Below are 14,424 nucleotides of genomic sequence, written 5' to 3'. Positions count from 1 at the left end.
CCTGCATATTTGTGCAACTGAATTAAAACACAAGGCAGCACCTTTCATTGTGCCCACAGTGTATGTTGGCTCCATAATTACAGATGAGCTGCTTAGACACCTGTGAGGCTGCCAGCAGAGGGAGGGGGTCGTGCCAGTACTGAGGACCTGGGAAAGGGCAGCAAGGGGGTGAAATGAGTGTGTGCTGAAGGCATCTGCCCTCGTATGTTAGCACCTGCTGTACAAATGTGCCTGGAGTTAGGTGAGGGCAAGCACTCGTGATGAAGGGAAGTAGGAGAGCAAATGAAGATACAGAGGTAGTACATGGATAGCCTTCAAAATTCCCCAGGCTTGAGGAAAGACATAAAAAAAAAATAAATTTAAAAAAAGATACTTTTCTCAAACTTCTAACTTAGGAACCTAGGGGGAAGGTATTTTATTTTTTCTTCTCTATGTCCCTTTGTTGCCCTCTTCCTTCCTACAACTTCTTCCTTGACACACTGAGTCACAATCCTGTGACAGAGGGATAGGAAACTGAGCCATAGATCCTCCTGTCATCTCAGTTCCACACAGCACTTGCCTCAGCTGCTCACGAAGAAGCACTAACCACCTGGCTGCCTCCAGACATGTACTTTTGGGATGTCCAAACCAAAAATTTACATTGTAGTAAAACATCATTCTCATCATGGTTCCTCTTGAGCTCCAGAAGTGAGGTTAACAGGTAGAGCCCACACTTTGATCTTTCCCAGGCTACGGATCTTCAGTTAGTTATGATCACCCAGGGATTTACTTAGGCAATTGCAGGCCTGATAAAGGCCAGATTTGAAAATCACTATTCAGCCACCTCAGAAATGAGTGACAGGATGCTGAGGCTGCCTTGACGGAGCTGCTGCATCTGCTTGGCTGGTGTCCCCAGTGATGTCTGCCTGGCCCAAGGCTGCTCTTCAGATTACTCGCTAACTTCAGTGGCAGCAGAGAGCCTCACCACTCATAGTAGATTTGTGTTGTACCAGACCCATTTTGAACATGGAGAACTAGAGCAGTTAGCTATTAAACAGGGTTTAGCCTCCTCCATACTCTGAAATGTTTCTCAGGATCCTTTGGACAGCTGGAATATATGCTAGTGACTGATGTTCCTGCATGACATCTTAGCTGCCATCCTCAGTCTGGATGTCAACAATTAGCTAGTAAGTTGGGAATAATTATCAGCAACCTTGGTTGGCATCCAGAGAGGGAACAAATCTAGGCTGTATGTGGTAGGTATTGAGGCTGGAGAGAAGTGTGGCACCTGATTAAGCAGGAGATTTTAATTTTTTCCCCTGCACTTGCACACTAACTTGTTGCAACAACATGTACAGTAATGTGTGTTTACAAAAATGCATACTTAAAAATACAGAAAGCTAGCACATTAAATACTGAAATCCTTTCTCCAATCCTTTCTCTCCTTCACACTGGATAAACTAATTTTTTAAAAACTTGAGGATGCTCTAGTTATTTCATAAACCATGACTAATATTAAGAATTACACTCCTTTCCCAAAAAAGCATTGACTCATAACTTTTCTAAGCTACAGAGCTAGTAATGTCAGCTGGGAGCTCTGCTTGTGCCTCTCCTTGGATCTGCAGGAAAGGTGGATTTAAGGGCTGACACTGCCTGTCCTGAAATCAGTGGAAAAACTTGTACTAGTTTCTGTGGTGACAAAACAGTCCAGAAGGTGATTTTAAATGAAAGAGTAGAGAGCAATCATCTTAAGTAGTTTTACTGAATGTAACTTATTTATTTATATTGCAAATTAAACCATGCAGCAGTGGTTGCACACAACAGATCATGTATAGGATGTACTTTCAGGATGTACTGTAGTCTGTATTTCATGTGATAAATCAGTACTTAGCAGCAAACCTTTTTTTGCTGCTACTTTTGACAACAGTATTTTATATAGATGTGAAAGTACTCTTCAGTTAACTGGAGTGTTTTGACCAAAGAACTGCTCCAGAATCCCAAACTCCCTTCTCTTTTTTGTTCAGCTAAATACCCCATTATCATAGGGTGATACACAGAAAATGCATCTAATCCCAAGATTAGGAATATGGCTATAGATAACTGTCTTTTTAAAAGAAAATACATATTTAGGAGCAAAGTTGCACTTTCTTTAGCTGTCTGTTTCATATGTTAACTGTATGGATCAATAGTTTTGCTTATAAGCAAATATAAAAACATTTATTTGAAATTTAGAGAGGGTTTCAAATTTAGGTCTGTTTATTCTACAACATACCTTAGGCTTTCATTCATTAATATATGCAAGGAAAAAGGTAAAATCTTAAATAACCCTGACCAATCAAAAATGCCTTTTAAATCCATTGTCCTGTTCTTTATTAAAGACAGGCATTTTTATATAATAAGCTCTAATGCCCATCCTGATCTTAGGCATCAACAACAATTTCTTTCTTGGTTTTTGCTCTTTGCTGAAAAAAGCATCTCCCCATTTTATGGCTACATTTCATCCCAGCTTTTCCCTTTCCGCTCTCAGGTTGTGTAACAAGTCACAGCAAGGGCATCTAATCATCTCTAGAACGTGACAACATTTGGTTCAGATTCCCTTATCAGCGTCACCTTTCCTTCTGCCTCTGCCTCATCCTTAAAGAAGACCAGGCAGTGGGTCTTAGAGATCAGTCACACGTCGACCGCTTCTTCAAACACTTCACGTGGGAAACCATTCAGAGGCAGGATTGCTGAGCTGCAGACCTGGAAAATAACTGTCATCAAGACCTTTACATCTGTCAAAGGAATTTCAGCCCAGTGACACTGCTTTTCCCCTACTTTAAAAAAACACTTTAGCAAGCCCTTGGATTCCTTAGGACTTTAAACTACTACTGTTGGGTGTTACCTTGGGAGGAGCTCTACTCCAGAATAATGTTTTAGCCAATAATTAGTTCCTTTTAAAATTAAAAAGCTCTTTATTGTATAATTTGGTTTAACTAAGATGAAACCCTGTGCTTCATTTCCTCTGTTCCTGACAATGTGTGGAAAACTCCAAGCTCCTGTAGCCTCAGGATGATCAGCTAAAAGGAGTCCCAGCCCTTCACTGCAGGACCAACATCAGCCACAGGAACTCAGTCAGGGAGGGAGATCACCCCTGATGCAGCTGTACTGGAGGAGGGGTGGCTATCCTAAATACGTCACCCTGGCCTGCACTTGGCTCGAAACAGGTGATGAGAACTTACTGAGTTGGCAGGACTGAAGGTTGGCTTGCATTCATATGTTCTGCTAGAAGCATGTCAAGGGATTCTTCCCCTTCTTGTGAGATCCCACTTAAATTACTGTCTCCAGTAGGACATGGAGCTTCTGGACCAAGTCCAGAAGAGAGCCATGAAGATGTTCAGAGGGCTGAAGCACCTCTCCTATGAAGATAGACTGATAGTTGGTGTTGTTCAGCCTGGAGAAGAGAAAGCCCTAGGGAGACCTCAGCAACCTTCCAGTACCTGAAGGTGGCTTCCAGGAAAGCTGGGGAGGGACTTTTTACAAGGGTTTCTAGTGAGAGGACAAGGGGTAATGGATTTAAACAGAGAGGGGAGATTAAGATTAGACATTAGGAGGAAAATCTTTACTATGAGGGTGGTGAGACACTGGAATGGGTCACCCAGGGAAGTTCCAGGGAAGCCCCATCCCTGGAAATACTCAAGGCCAGTTGGATGGGGCTCTAAGCAACCAGATCTGGTGGGAGGTGTCCCTGCCCATGCAGGGGATTTGGATCTAGATGATCTTAAAGGTCCCTTCCAACCCCAACCATTGTATGATTCTGTGAAATGTTGTTGAATCAGGACTTGATTGTGCTGAGATTTGTCCCACTGAAAAAAACATTAAATGCTGTTGCATATACTTGCATTAAAACACAAAACCTTTTGCAAACCTGACCACTGTTGCATCTTGTTAAACCTGACAAGATGCTAATTGTTTCCTACCTGAGTGGTGTTATGTGCAATGGCATTATAATGTAATAGCATTTAGTGTCTTACAAATCAGTTCACTCTTTTGGAAATTTGTGTGTAAAATTTTTTAGTACTGAACTTGTGTTGCGTGTGTTTTGATCTCGAGTTTTGTGGGGTTATTTTTGGTTTTTTGTTGTTGTTTTTTCTTGGGATGAATAAAACATCACATCAGAATATTGAAAGTAGTGTGTTTTGAAAGCAAATGCTATCTTTCCTCTTCTTCCCTTGCTGGCAATAACCAGCTTAAAAAGGCATGTTAAATTCTATGAGGCTGTGTCCTTTTGTCTGTAGAATGTGAGTTGTAAAGTTTAGTAAGTCTGAATAAAACCATAAAACCTTAATCAAGGATCAGCTTTGACCTTAATATCCTCCTCACTCTATTAAGCTACATATACCACTTCATGTATAACACCTTGAATTCACATAGTTCCCTTCTCCTGGAGATCACACAGAACTTGAATTAATTATCCATCAGCAAGAACTGCAACTATTTAACATATCTCTTAGCTTAATCTACATATTATTTCCTTGACACATTAAGTGTTGTGGTGCTATTTTTGCCTCCATTTAGACCAGAACAGTAACCAGGGTCAGCTGGAGAGGGTCAACTCCATCAGCCGCACTTTGCTGCATTCTGGCAAGAGGAGTTGGCTCTGAATGTGATTATAGCTCTTCAAGCAGCCAATGCACACAGAAAGGATATATACAAAAGTAATTTCTCACTTATGGGCTCCTTTCTTTCTTTCTTTCTTTCTTGCTTGCTTGCTTTCTTGCTTTCTTTCTTATTTCTTTCATTTCTTTCATTTCTTTCTTTCATTTCTTTCCTTTCCTACTTTTTCTCCCTCTCATCTCTCCTTCTCATTTCTTTCCTTTCCTACTTTTTCTCCCTCCCATCTTCCTTCTTTCCCCCTGCAAAAATACAAGAATGTGTCATATTTGTCACTGCAAGACATCCAACAGCATACTGTCTGGAAGGTTCATAGAATATAATTTATATTTCTTAACTGTATATCTTACACAACTACTCATAAAGCAGTCCTTTACAGTCTGTGTTGTCAGATATGGCTTTCCTGGGTCATCCTATGCTGATGGAGTTATGGTCAGTGGTGAGAAAGAGAAGTGTTTTGGTCAGAAGCAGAGGGAAGCCCCTGCACTGTGGATTCAGCAGAAGGGAAGTGTGTTAGGGGACGGTGATCCATGTATTGGAATGAAAAGTCAGCAGCTAATAGTCAACTCAGCCTATCAGTCACCAGCTGTTGCTACAGGGTTATCAGTGTGTATGCTTCTGCCAAAGATGAGGAGACAGTAGCTTATTTCCAAGAGACCTTTAATTGGCTTTACTCAAGTAACACAGAGCACTGATAAGGCATCAACCCTTTCTAATCAGACACTAGTTCCGTTCTCCAAGATCCCAACTAGACCCATTTGGTCTATATATCTGTAGCTGGAAGCAGGTGCTAGAGAAGACAGAAGCATTGTTTAAAAATAGGTCAGCAACCAGTTAAAAATCTGTCCTCCACAAAATAAAAAAATAATGTTTTCACATCAGAGGAATGAAAATATATTCCCAAAGGGGATGTGCTTTGTTTGTGTACACAGCAATGCAGCAGCCTTTCTAATTATCACCTAGTCAGAGAGGATGTTTTCTGTTTTGTGTGTATGGCTGCATGTTACTCATTCCTGGCTGCCTTCTCACCCCTGTAATTTCAGCCCTCATCTGTAACACTGGAATGCGTGCCGAAAGAAGAAAGCCTGTGAAAAACAGATTTGTAAGAAAAAAGAAAGCCAGTCTCCTCCTCCTTGACATCTAGAGCAACATCCCCCCTCACATGGTTATGGAACACTTCAAAAAGATGAGTGTAGTAAAAAATTAAAAGCATGGCTTTGTGTTTAGGGAACGTTAGCTCAAGCAGCAGCAAGTATCTTGCTTTTCCCACTTTTGGTTTCCACACATCAGAATTGTAGTCTATTCCCAAGCATATTCCAGGAGCACACATGCCAAGCAGATATTATTATTTTCAGCACAGATGCATCCCAACCCCTTTGTACAGTATCGTCACCACAGACAGAAAGTGTCTCTTGCAGGCACTCTGTCAGCAGTAATTGAGTATTCTCACTAATTTCCTATATTTTTCTTTCTTTTTTTTTTTTTTTCTTCTTCTTTCAATCAAAACACTGCCAGAACACTAAGTATATTTCATCATTAGTGGAATAACACATTTAGGGGTGCCAAAATAGGTATCTTTAACAAAAACCTATAGTGTTTGTTAGTAAATACCTCATTTCTTCTTTATTTCACTGCAGATGTATAAGGAGATGTCCTCTCTGCATACTTCTGAATTCAGCTTTTGCCAGACACCTTCAGAAAAGAAAAGCTGCCTTGTACACAGTGTGTTTTTAAATAAAGATATCATGTTTAAAAGTACAAAGTCATTGAAATCTGAGATCATCTCTTCCTGGTTTTCATTAACATAAGCTGCACATACTTGCTCACCATGACACATTACAAAGTCCCATCACTCAGAAACATCTCAGACTGAAATTCAGTGGTTAAAGCACATTGCAGCTCCTAGCCCATGTGTGTACCTAATTTTTTTCAGCCAGGGAACCACCATGCTCGAGGAAGTGAGGGCAGGTCTTGGGGTTAGGCATCCCAAGTGCCTTTGTGCCTGCTAGAACTGAGATAATGGGATGGTGCACAAGTACAAAAGTAGCCCCAGAATCTGAGCACCTCAGTCATACAGGGAGTCTGTGGGACTACTTTTATTTTCAGAGGGAGAATTGGAGACACCTGGGAATAAAGGCTCAGACTCACAAAGAGGAGCCTGAGCTACAAGAGGTTCCTGGATTTTTCCTAAACTCTCACAGAAACCTCTTCTCCAGGGGAGTGGTCCGAAACCTACACTACCTTAGCTTCTAACATTCCCATATCAGTGGCTTGCTTTTCTTCCTGCCTGTTTAGGAGATAACATTAGAGCCATAGGTCCAGCCCATCCCCAGCCAGTCTGGAGCGGCTCATTCCTGAGCATTAGCTCCTCTTTTCCCCAGGCTTGTTTGCAACGTGTCAGTGATGTGATAAAAGTCGGCTGAACTGAAGGCAATGCAAACAGACAAGTACTGTCTTCATGCTGTCCCTCTGAAGTGCATTGTAGAAAAGCCTGGAAAATGGATGTGGATAGATTTTTAAGGACAAACTACCTTTTTGGTAGTTTCTCTAGAAACCAGTAACAAGGTCGCTCATTCCTTCCATGACCACAAATCATCTGAGTGTCTCTTGTCTACAAAATGGGTTGTGGCTTAATTAGACACAAAGCATAGCTGAGTTATCTGACAGGGATCCTTTGGCTGCGGTTTGCTGGGGCTGAGCTCTGTGCCCATCAGAGGAAGGAGCCACTTGGAACCCCAGGAGGCTGGGCTGCTTTGGGATGCTCAGACTCCTATCAGATGTTCTCCTTTAAATCTGCAGCCTTACTTTCAATTCATTCTTGAGAAACAGCAGGACTGACCAAAAAAAAAAAAAAAAAAAGAAAGAAAAGAAAGCTTTCAATTCAAAGTGCATAGTTGTGAAAAAGCCATGCTCTGAACCAGAGTGAGGGAAAGCAGCTCAAGGCATATATTCTACCCTGGCCTGTACTTAATTATGTGTTTTGAATTGAAAACAAACATTTTTAAAATGGCTACTGAGACGCACTTCTCGAATGAATCCAAGATGGTGGCAGATGTTATGGCTTCTGTGATAAATGATTTCAAAGGCACTGAGGCCCAGCGCCTTTTTAAAGTGACAGCACTTGGGTGCCTGCAGCCGCTTTCCAGCTCCCCGGCGGTTTCCTCACTCTGCTGTTTTCGGGACGCCTTTCCACCCCACGTTTCACAATATTGCCACATCATTCAAGCGGGATGAAACTGAGCCATTTCCGCGACCTTCGTGCAGAAGGACGGCCATTGTGATCTTAAAGAATGTGGCACCCACAAGCAGACACATGGCTTTGATATTCTTATTTTATTCAGAGGTCGCTAATTTAGAGAGCCATGTGTCACCAGGCACAACCAAATGCTCGCTTGCAGAGATCGCAGCCTCTTGCCTCTGCCCGCTCCTCTCTCCCACGCAGCGGTTAATGACTCAAGAAGTTACTTGAGAAGTTGCTCAGGAAAGTTCCCCCCCTGCCATTTTGAAGAAATGTTGTTCACTGGCTGCCAGTTAGCCAAGAGGGTAAACTGAAAGAGATAACTGCCCCAGCACCAGCCTTCAGGAATACTGAGCTCTATAAAAAGTCCAGAAGCCTATAAATCATAACCAAGAGGAAATCGTCAGGTTTGCCTTAGAATAATGGCATTGTTGGTAGTGGAGCAGTGGGAAGAAACAATATGTTAAAATACAACAAAAGAGTTTTAAAAAATAAATGTATCCTAAGCACTGACTTGGAACTGTGGAGAGGAAGGAGGGGAAACGACTGTAGACCAGAATATAATTTACTGGGAAAAAATAATGTCACCTAGATCATATTTGTCCTCTTATGTTGAGTCTAACCAAAAACTGAGCATTGCCAAGTCCACCACTAAACCATGTCCTTAAGCACACATCTAAATGTCTTTTAAACACATCCAAGGATGGTTAGTGAACCACTTCCCTGAACAGCTTGCTCCAGTGTCTGGCAGTCCCTTCAGTGAAGAAATCTTTCCTAATATTCAATGTAAACCTCTTTTGGCATGGGCTTGGGAATGGCTTGGGGCCATTTCCTCTTGTGCCATTTCTTGATACCTGAGAGAAGAGACCAGCCCCCACCTCACTACAACCTCTTTTCAGGTAGTTGTAGAGAATGACGAGGTCTGCCCTGATCCTTCTTTTCTCCAGAATAAACCCTAGTTCCCTTGGAAGACAGTTCCTTGTCTGCCTAGCCTGAGCAGTCTTGCTGACTGCAGAATGCTCTAGAAGGTAAACAACATAGGTCTGGATCCTTACTGGCTTGAGAGCCTTCTAACGTTTGTGCTGTAAATCCTCATCAGACCAAGGTAGCTTCCTGAACATCACTGGGAAACTAGGTACCTCACCTGGGTGCTGAAGGTGCACACTGACTCCTGTGGAGGTGGAGACATCTTCCCCTTCCCCAGTGCTTCCTGACAATTCAGATAGCTGTGCCTTTCATCTTCAGGGATATAAGTCTCCTGGTGCATCACAAAGGCAGCTACTAACCTCATTTCTATTCATTGGCTTTTCCTTGGATACCTACACAGCTATGAATAACTCAGTTCTTATGGACTAGATTCACAAGGACTTGTTATGACTAACTTTTAATTTCAATTGAATTTAAGAACCTGATTTAGGGACCACTATAAAGGGTGAGTTGACACCTCGTCACAAGTTCAGCTGAGATTCCTACTAAGTTTTAAGCATATCCTTTTGCTTAGCAGATGCAGTCCCACACTTTGGCTGGATACTTTCAGTCCTTCCTGTCTTCAGAATGTACCTGATGTGCAGAGTCCCAGTACACAGCCTGGATGCTGGGGACACACCTCAGCAACAGGTGCTTACAGCAGTAAGCACTTCAATGATGAAAGTCTCCTTGTGAACCCTGTCCCAATCACACGAGTTGGAAATTTTATTTCACAATAATAATATTTGTACAATAACAATGGTGCTCAGGTTAAAGCAATAATAGATTGTTACCTACTGCAGAGTTTCTACAGGTGCTGTAACTGTGATGAGATTAACTGTCTGATTGACAATAGTACACCTGACTGGGAGACATCATCCAGATGACCTTTTGAAGGAACATATCAAATCTTGAGCTGCCTATCTGGCAGTTTAGGAGACTGAGCTCCACCCTAATTTCTTTTCCTTTGCTCTGTTTTTCATTCCAAGGTATGATCTGAAAAAAATCCCTAAGATAAGCAGCCTACAGGACTGAGAAATATCTTTCTTAGTGTGAAACTAAGACAATGTGTAAAAGGTAAGTATATTTGATTAAAAGTGAGATGGTGATTCAGACAGTATGGAGTATCTAGATAACAAAGCCTACAAATGATAATGCTAAACTTGAACCTGTGTGCCAAAGGAAATATACCCAAGGGAGCCACAGGTTCTTGAAAACAGTAGCTTTTCCTGGGAGAATGGTAACAAGTTGCAAAATAAGCTAGGTTTTCTTCTTCAGAGGATGAGACTCCATTCTCATCTGCTACAAAAAGACATCTCTGTAATTTGTGGTGCAACACATACATGCAGTCTATGTGTGGGTTGTCCTCTCTGTCACTGGATCACAAAGGAACATTGCCTCTTGGAACTTAACTAGAAAAATAACTGTCTGTCTGTGACAGAAAAAAATACCTATGATATCCTGCAATCAAGGTGATAAAAGATAAATTAGCACCAAACTTTATTCTGTTACCTGTCTGAAATGGTATTGTAAAAGTCAAATTCAGAAAGGATAGAAGGAAGATGAAATTACTTTTATTAAATTATGGAGTCAATTATTAAACTACTAAATATGCTTTTGGTGGTCCTTTTGGACTGACAACACTTAGCTTCTCTACAGCTGGGAAGAATCACGAAACATGCTGCACCCCACCCAGCTAGTTCTGCTTGACCTCCCACTTGACTTCACTACACCTCGCCTGTGATGGAGACCATGACCTGCTCTCAGGTTTCCCACTTGTGAGTGTTGAAGTGTTAGTCCTACAATCCAGTTTGTAAGTGGACTGTAAGATGGGTGCATGAGGCACAGGCAAATTCCTGCTTTTTAGTTTCCAGCAGTCACAGGCATGCGAATCAAATGGTGCTGGCTGGGGTCAAGTCTCCAGATAAGCAGAAGGCAAGTTCCAGGAGTGTCCTGCTCCCTTCTCCTGGGAACAGACTTGTGTCTCATTTCACAGAATCACAGAATCACAGAATCTTAGGGGTTGGAAGGGACCTCGGAAGATCATCTAGTCCAATCCCCCTGCCAGAGCAGGATCACCCAGAGCACATCACACAGAAACGTGTCCAGGTGGGTTTTGAATGTCTCCAGTGAAGGAGACTCCACAACCTCCCTGGGCAGCCTGTTCCAGTGCCCTGTCACTCTCACAGTGAAGAAGTTTTTTTCTGATGTTTACATGTAACCTACTATGTTCCACTTTGCACCCATTGCCCCTTGTCCTATCACTGGACATCACTGAAAAAAGCCTGGCTCTGTCCTCCTGACACTCGCCCTTAACATATTTGTAAACTTTGATGAGGTTGCCCCTCAGTCTCCTCCAAACTCAAGAGATCCAGCTCCCTCAGCCTTTCCTCATAAGGGAGATGTTCCACTCCATCATCTTTGTGGCCTTTTCTAATACAGCCCAGGATGCCATTGGCCACAAGGACACATTGCTGGCTCATGGTCATCCTCCTGTCCACCAGGACCCCCAGGTCCCTTTCTCCTACACTGCTCTCCAGCAGTTCAGCCCCCAACCTGTACTGGTACATGGGGTTGTTCTTCCCCAGATGCAAAACTCTACACTTGCCCTTGTTGAATTTCATCAAGTTTCTCCCCACCCAACTCTCCAGCCTGTCCAGGTTTCTCTGAATGGCAGCACAGCCTTCTGGTGTGTCAGCCACTCCTCCCAGTTTAGTGTCATCAGCAAACTTGCTGAGGGCACACTCTGTACCCGCATCCAGGTCATTGAAAATATTGAACAGAACCGGTCCCAGTACCGACCCCTGAGGGACTCCACTAGTCACAGACCTCCAACTAGATTTTGTCCCATTGACCACAACTCTGACTTCTTCCTTTCAAGCAGCTCATGATCCACCTCACTACCTGATCATCAAGACCACACTTCCTTAGCTTGTCTACAAGGATGCTGTAGGAGACATGTCAAATGCTTTACTGAAATGGAGATAAACCACATCGACTGCCCTGCCATCATTTCAAACCAGGACACCCTAACTATTCTACTCTCTTAACTCCACAGGAAAGTAGCTGTGGGTAGGCTGCCTATCAGGAACAGGCCACATGTGAGCCATGACCAGGCATGCCTTAGGAAAATTGTTAACTGGCATGGCTGAATTGTGCCAGGGGCCTTTCAAAAGGTTAAAAATGTTCATGACTTAGTCCACACTCCCAGATCTCAGCATGTTTTATTAGTGTAGATACAATAATGGATGCCAGTGTATTTTGCACTCCCATTAAAAGCCACCCTTTAGAGTGTTTGATGGTGGGTTGTAAGGATAGAATTGACTTGTGAAAAGTATAATGCAAATATTTTGGGGACAATAGAAATGGCAAAACCTTTCTACATGTTCTAATATCCTGTCTCAGAGTGGGCAAGGACCAGAGTCTTCAAGGGGAAACTGGACAAGCATGTTAAATAATAGGGGCCTCGTGATCCAACGCAGTCCCCTTGGTGCACAACTGTCTGCCAGTTTATGCTGTAAATCTGAACAAGTTAATTTACAAATCAGTTTTTCAAAGAGTAGTTCAGACCATCTCTTCTCTCAAGGAGATAATAAAAAGCAAAGTTTCTGTTATATTTATCACCCCACTGTATCTGTAGCATTATTTGTCCATTCACTCTCACTGGTGGGGTCACTTGCATAATCCTATGATTGTCTTTGATTTTATGTAGTGCCATCAATCTGCTGCTTTTTTTTTCTTTTCTTTCACTTGTATGAGACAATAAAACAGCAAGCAAAGACTTGTCAAGAAGCTATACTAGTGTGCAATCTAAGACAATCTACTGGTTAGCACTTTTACTTCAATTAAAGTCATATTTGTCCTGAGTTAGAGAAGTGACTTTAGATTACAGCCAGTTGCATTGGTTTTGTTGTTGAATTGTAGGCACCCCAGGAAAAAAATCCACAAGTGTACCCACCAGCAGCCTGTTTAAAATGGTCTTTTGGAGCTGGTGACTCTTCCAAACTAATGGTGCTTCATACTGGAAGCAGGATGGGAAATGTTTTGCCTGTAGGAGAGCCTGTGTTACAGTTTGACAAAGCCAGACAAAAGGTGCCTGAAGGACTTTTGTCTTTGCTACAGACACACATCAGAAAACATTTAAAACTCTAAATTACACTGATTAGCCACACTAATGATTGTGGCAATTACTTGTGATTTTCACAAGTGAAAGTGGGATGTAAGTCTGCTCTGCTTTACAGGTTGAGTTGATCACAACATAATAGACTGATCCAAAGGTTTTAGACAACCATGCTGAAAAGGAATGCACTTTGTTCTCACCCACATCTTCTCATTGAACACCAGCTTTCCAAGTCACCTCCTTTTACTCTGAGTGCAGTTCTTTCTACACTATTGTGAGAAAGACTAAACAACTACCTTGTTTAGAGTTAGAGTTAGTTTAGTTAAGCCAAACTTGATGCAAATGACTTGGACAACAGATGGATTTGCAGGACGGTGAACAAATACATTTTCCCTTGCATGCAGATCTGGAATCCTGTCTCCAGAGCACTTTCAGGGAAGTGCAATGACATCACTAACTTTAATGCCACTTTATTCCAGTGCAGCAGAAAACATTCTGGCCACAATGACCCTTTTTTTAAATTTATTTTTTTTTTCCAACCTGGAAGGGTGCACACTCCTTCCTTAAAAGAGTATAACAACACCTGAGGTCAGTTCTGTTGTTTTGGGTGGAGTTCCTTCTTTCAAGCAGCCTTCTGTGTAACACATGAGAATAATTTCCAGCCCCTTATCAGAGCACCAGCCAAGGAGTGTCTAGCCCACTATCTGCACCTTCTGAAAGAAACAATGAGAACTCCAAAGCAGACAGCAAGGCAAGCGCCTTTACGCCCTCCCTGGAGAATGGCAACGGAGTGGGAAGGAGGGGCAGTCTTTGCCCTGTTGGGAACATAACAGCCCCTGGGTAGGCCACTGCAAACAGGAAGGGTGTGGACAGGATCTAAGTGCAGCTGCTGCTCTGCTAACAGCATCTGTTCCCACCAGCTTTGATCTGCAGGCATGAAGCATTCTGTGCCACGAGATAAACATGCTCTTGGAGTGGGGTTTGTTTGCCTTACACATATCTTCCTAATGAGCTCTGTGCCCAGGCAGCCACACACTCCAAACCCAGGAGCAACAAGACCAAGCTTTTCTCAGAGGGTTGCTGCAGGTTCTTGCAACCTTTTCACAAGCCTGGGAAAGATGACATCATGCGCGGATTGCTCGCCAGCCCCAGATTTCTCACAAACCAGCATAATCTCTGCCCTGACTATCACTCATGCAGAACTGGCTGGACTCCTCCTTCTCCCTCTTGCCCCTGTGGTTGAGTCCCTTGGAGCAGGGCACCCAATTTAACATAATTAACTCTTGAGAAGAAAATTATTCTAGTTGGCTTCTTGGCATGGCTCATGCATTTTGTACACCCTAGCTGGAGCCCTTAGGTTTGGAAACAAACAGGGGATTCCAAGTTCCCAATTAACAGAGGCCAGAAAAACTACCTTGCTGGGAATAGACTTGGATTTATGCCGGCGGGCCCAATCCAACTCCTGCTG

This window comes from Chaetura pelagica, unplaced genomic scaffold (assembly GCF_000747805.2).
Source record: "Chaetura pelagica isolate M959 unplaced genomic scaffold, ChaPel_1.0 scaffold90, whole genome shotgun sequence".
Taxonomy (NCBI): domain Eukaryota; kingdom Metazoa; phylum Chordata; class Aves; order Apodiformes; family Apodidae; genus Chaetura; species Chaetura pelagica.
This window is presented reverse-complemented; position numbering follows the sequence as displayed.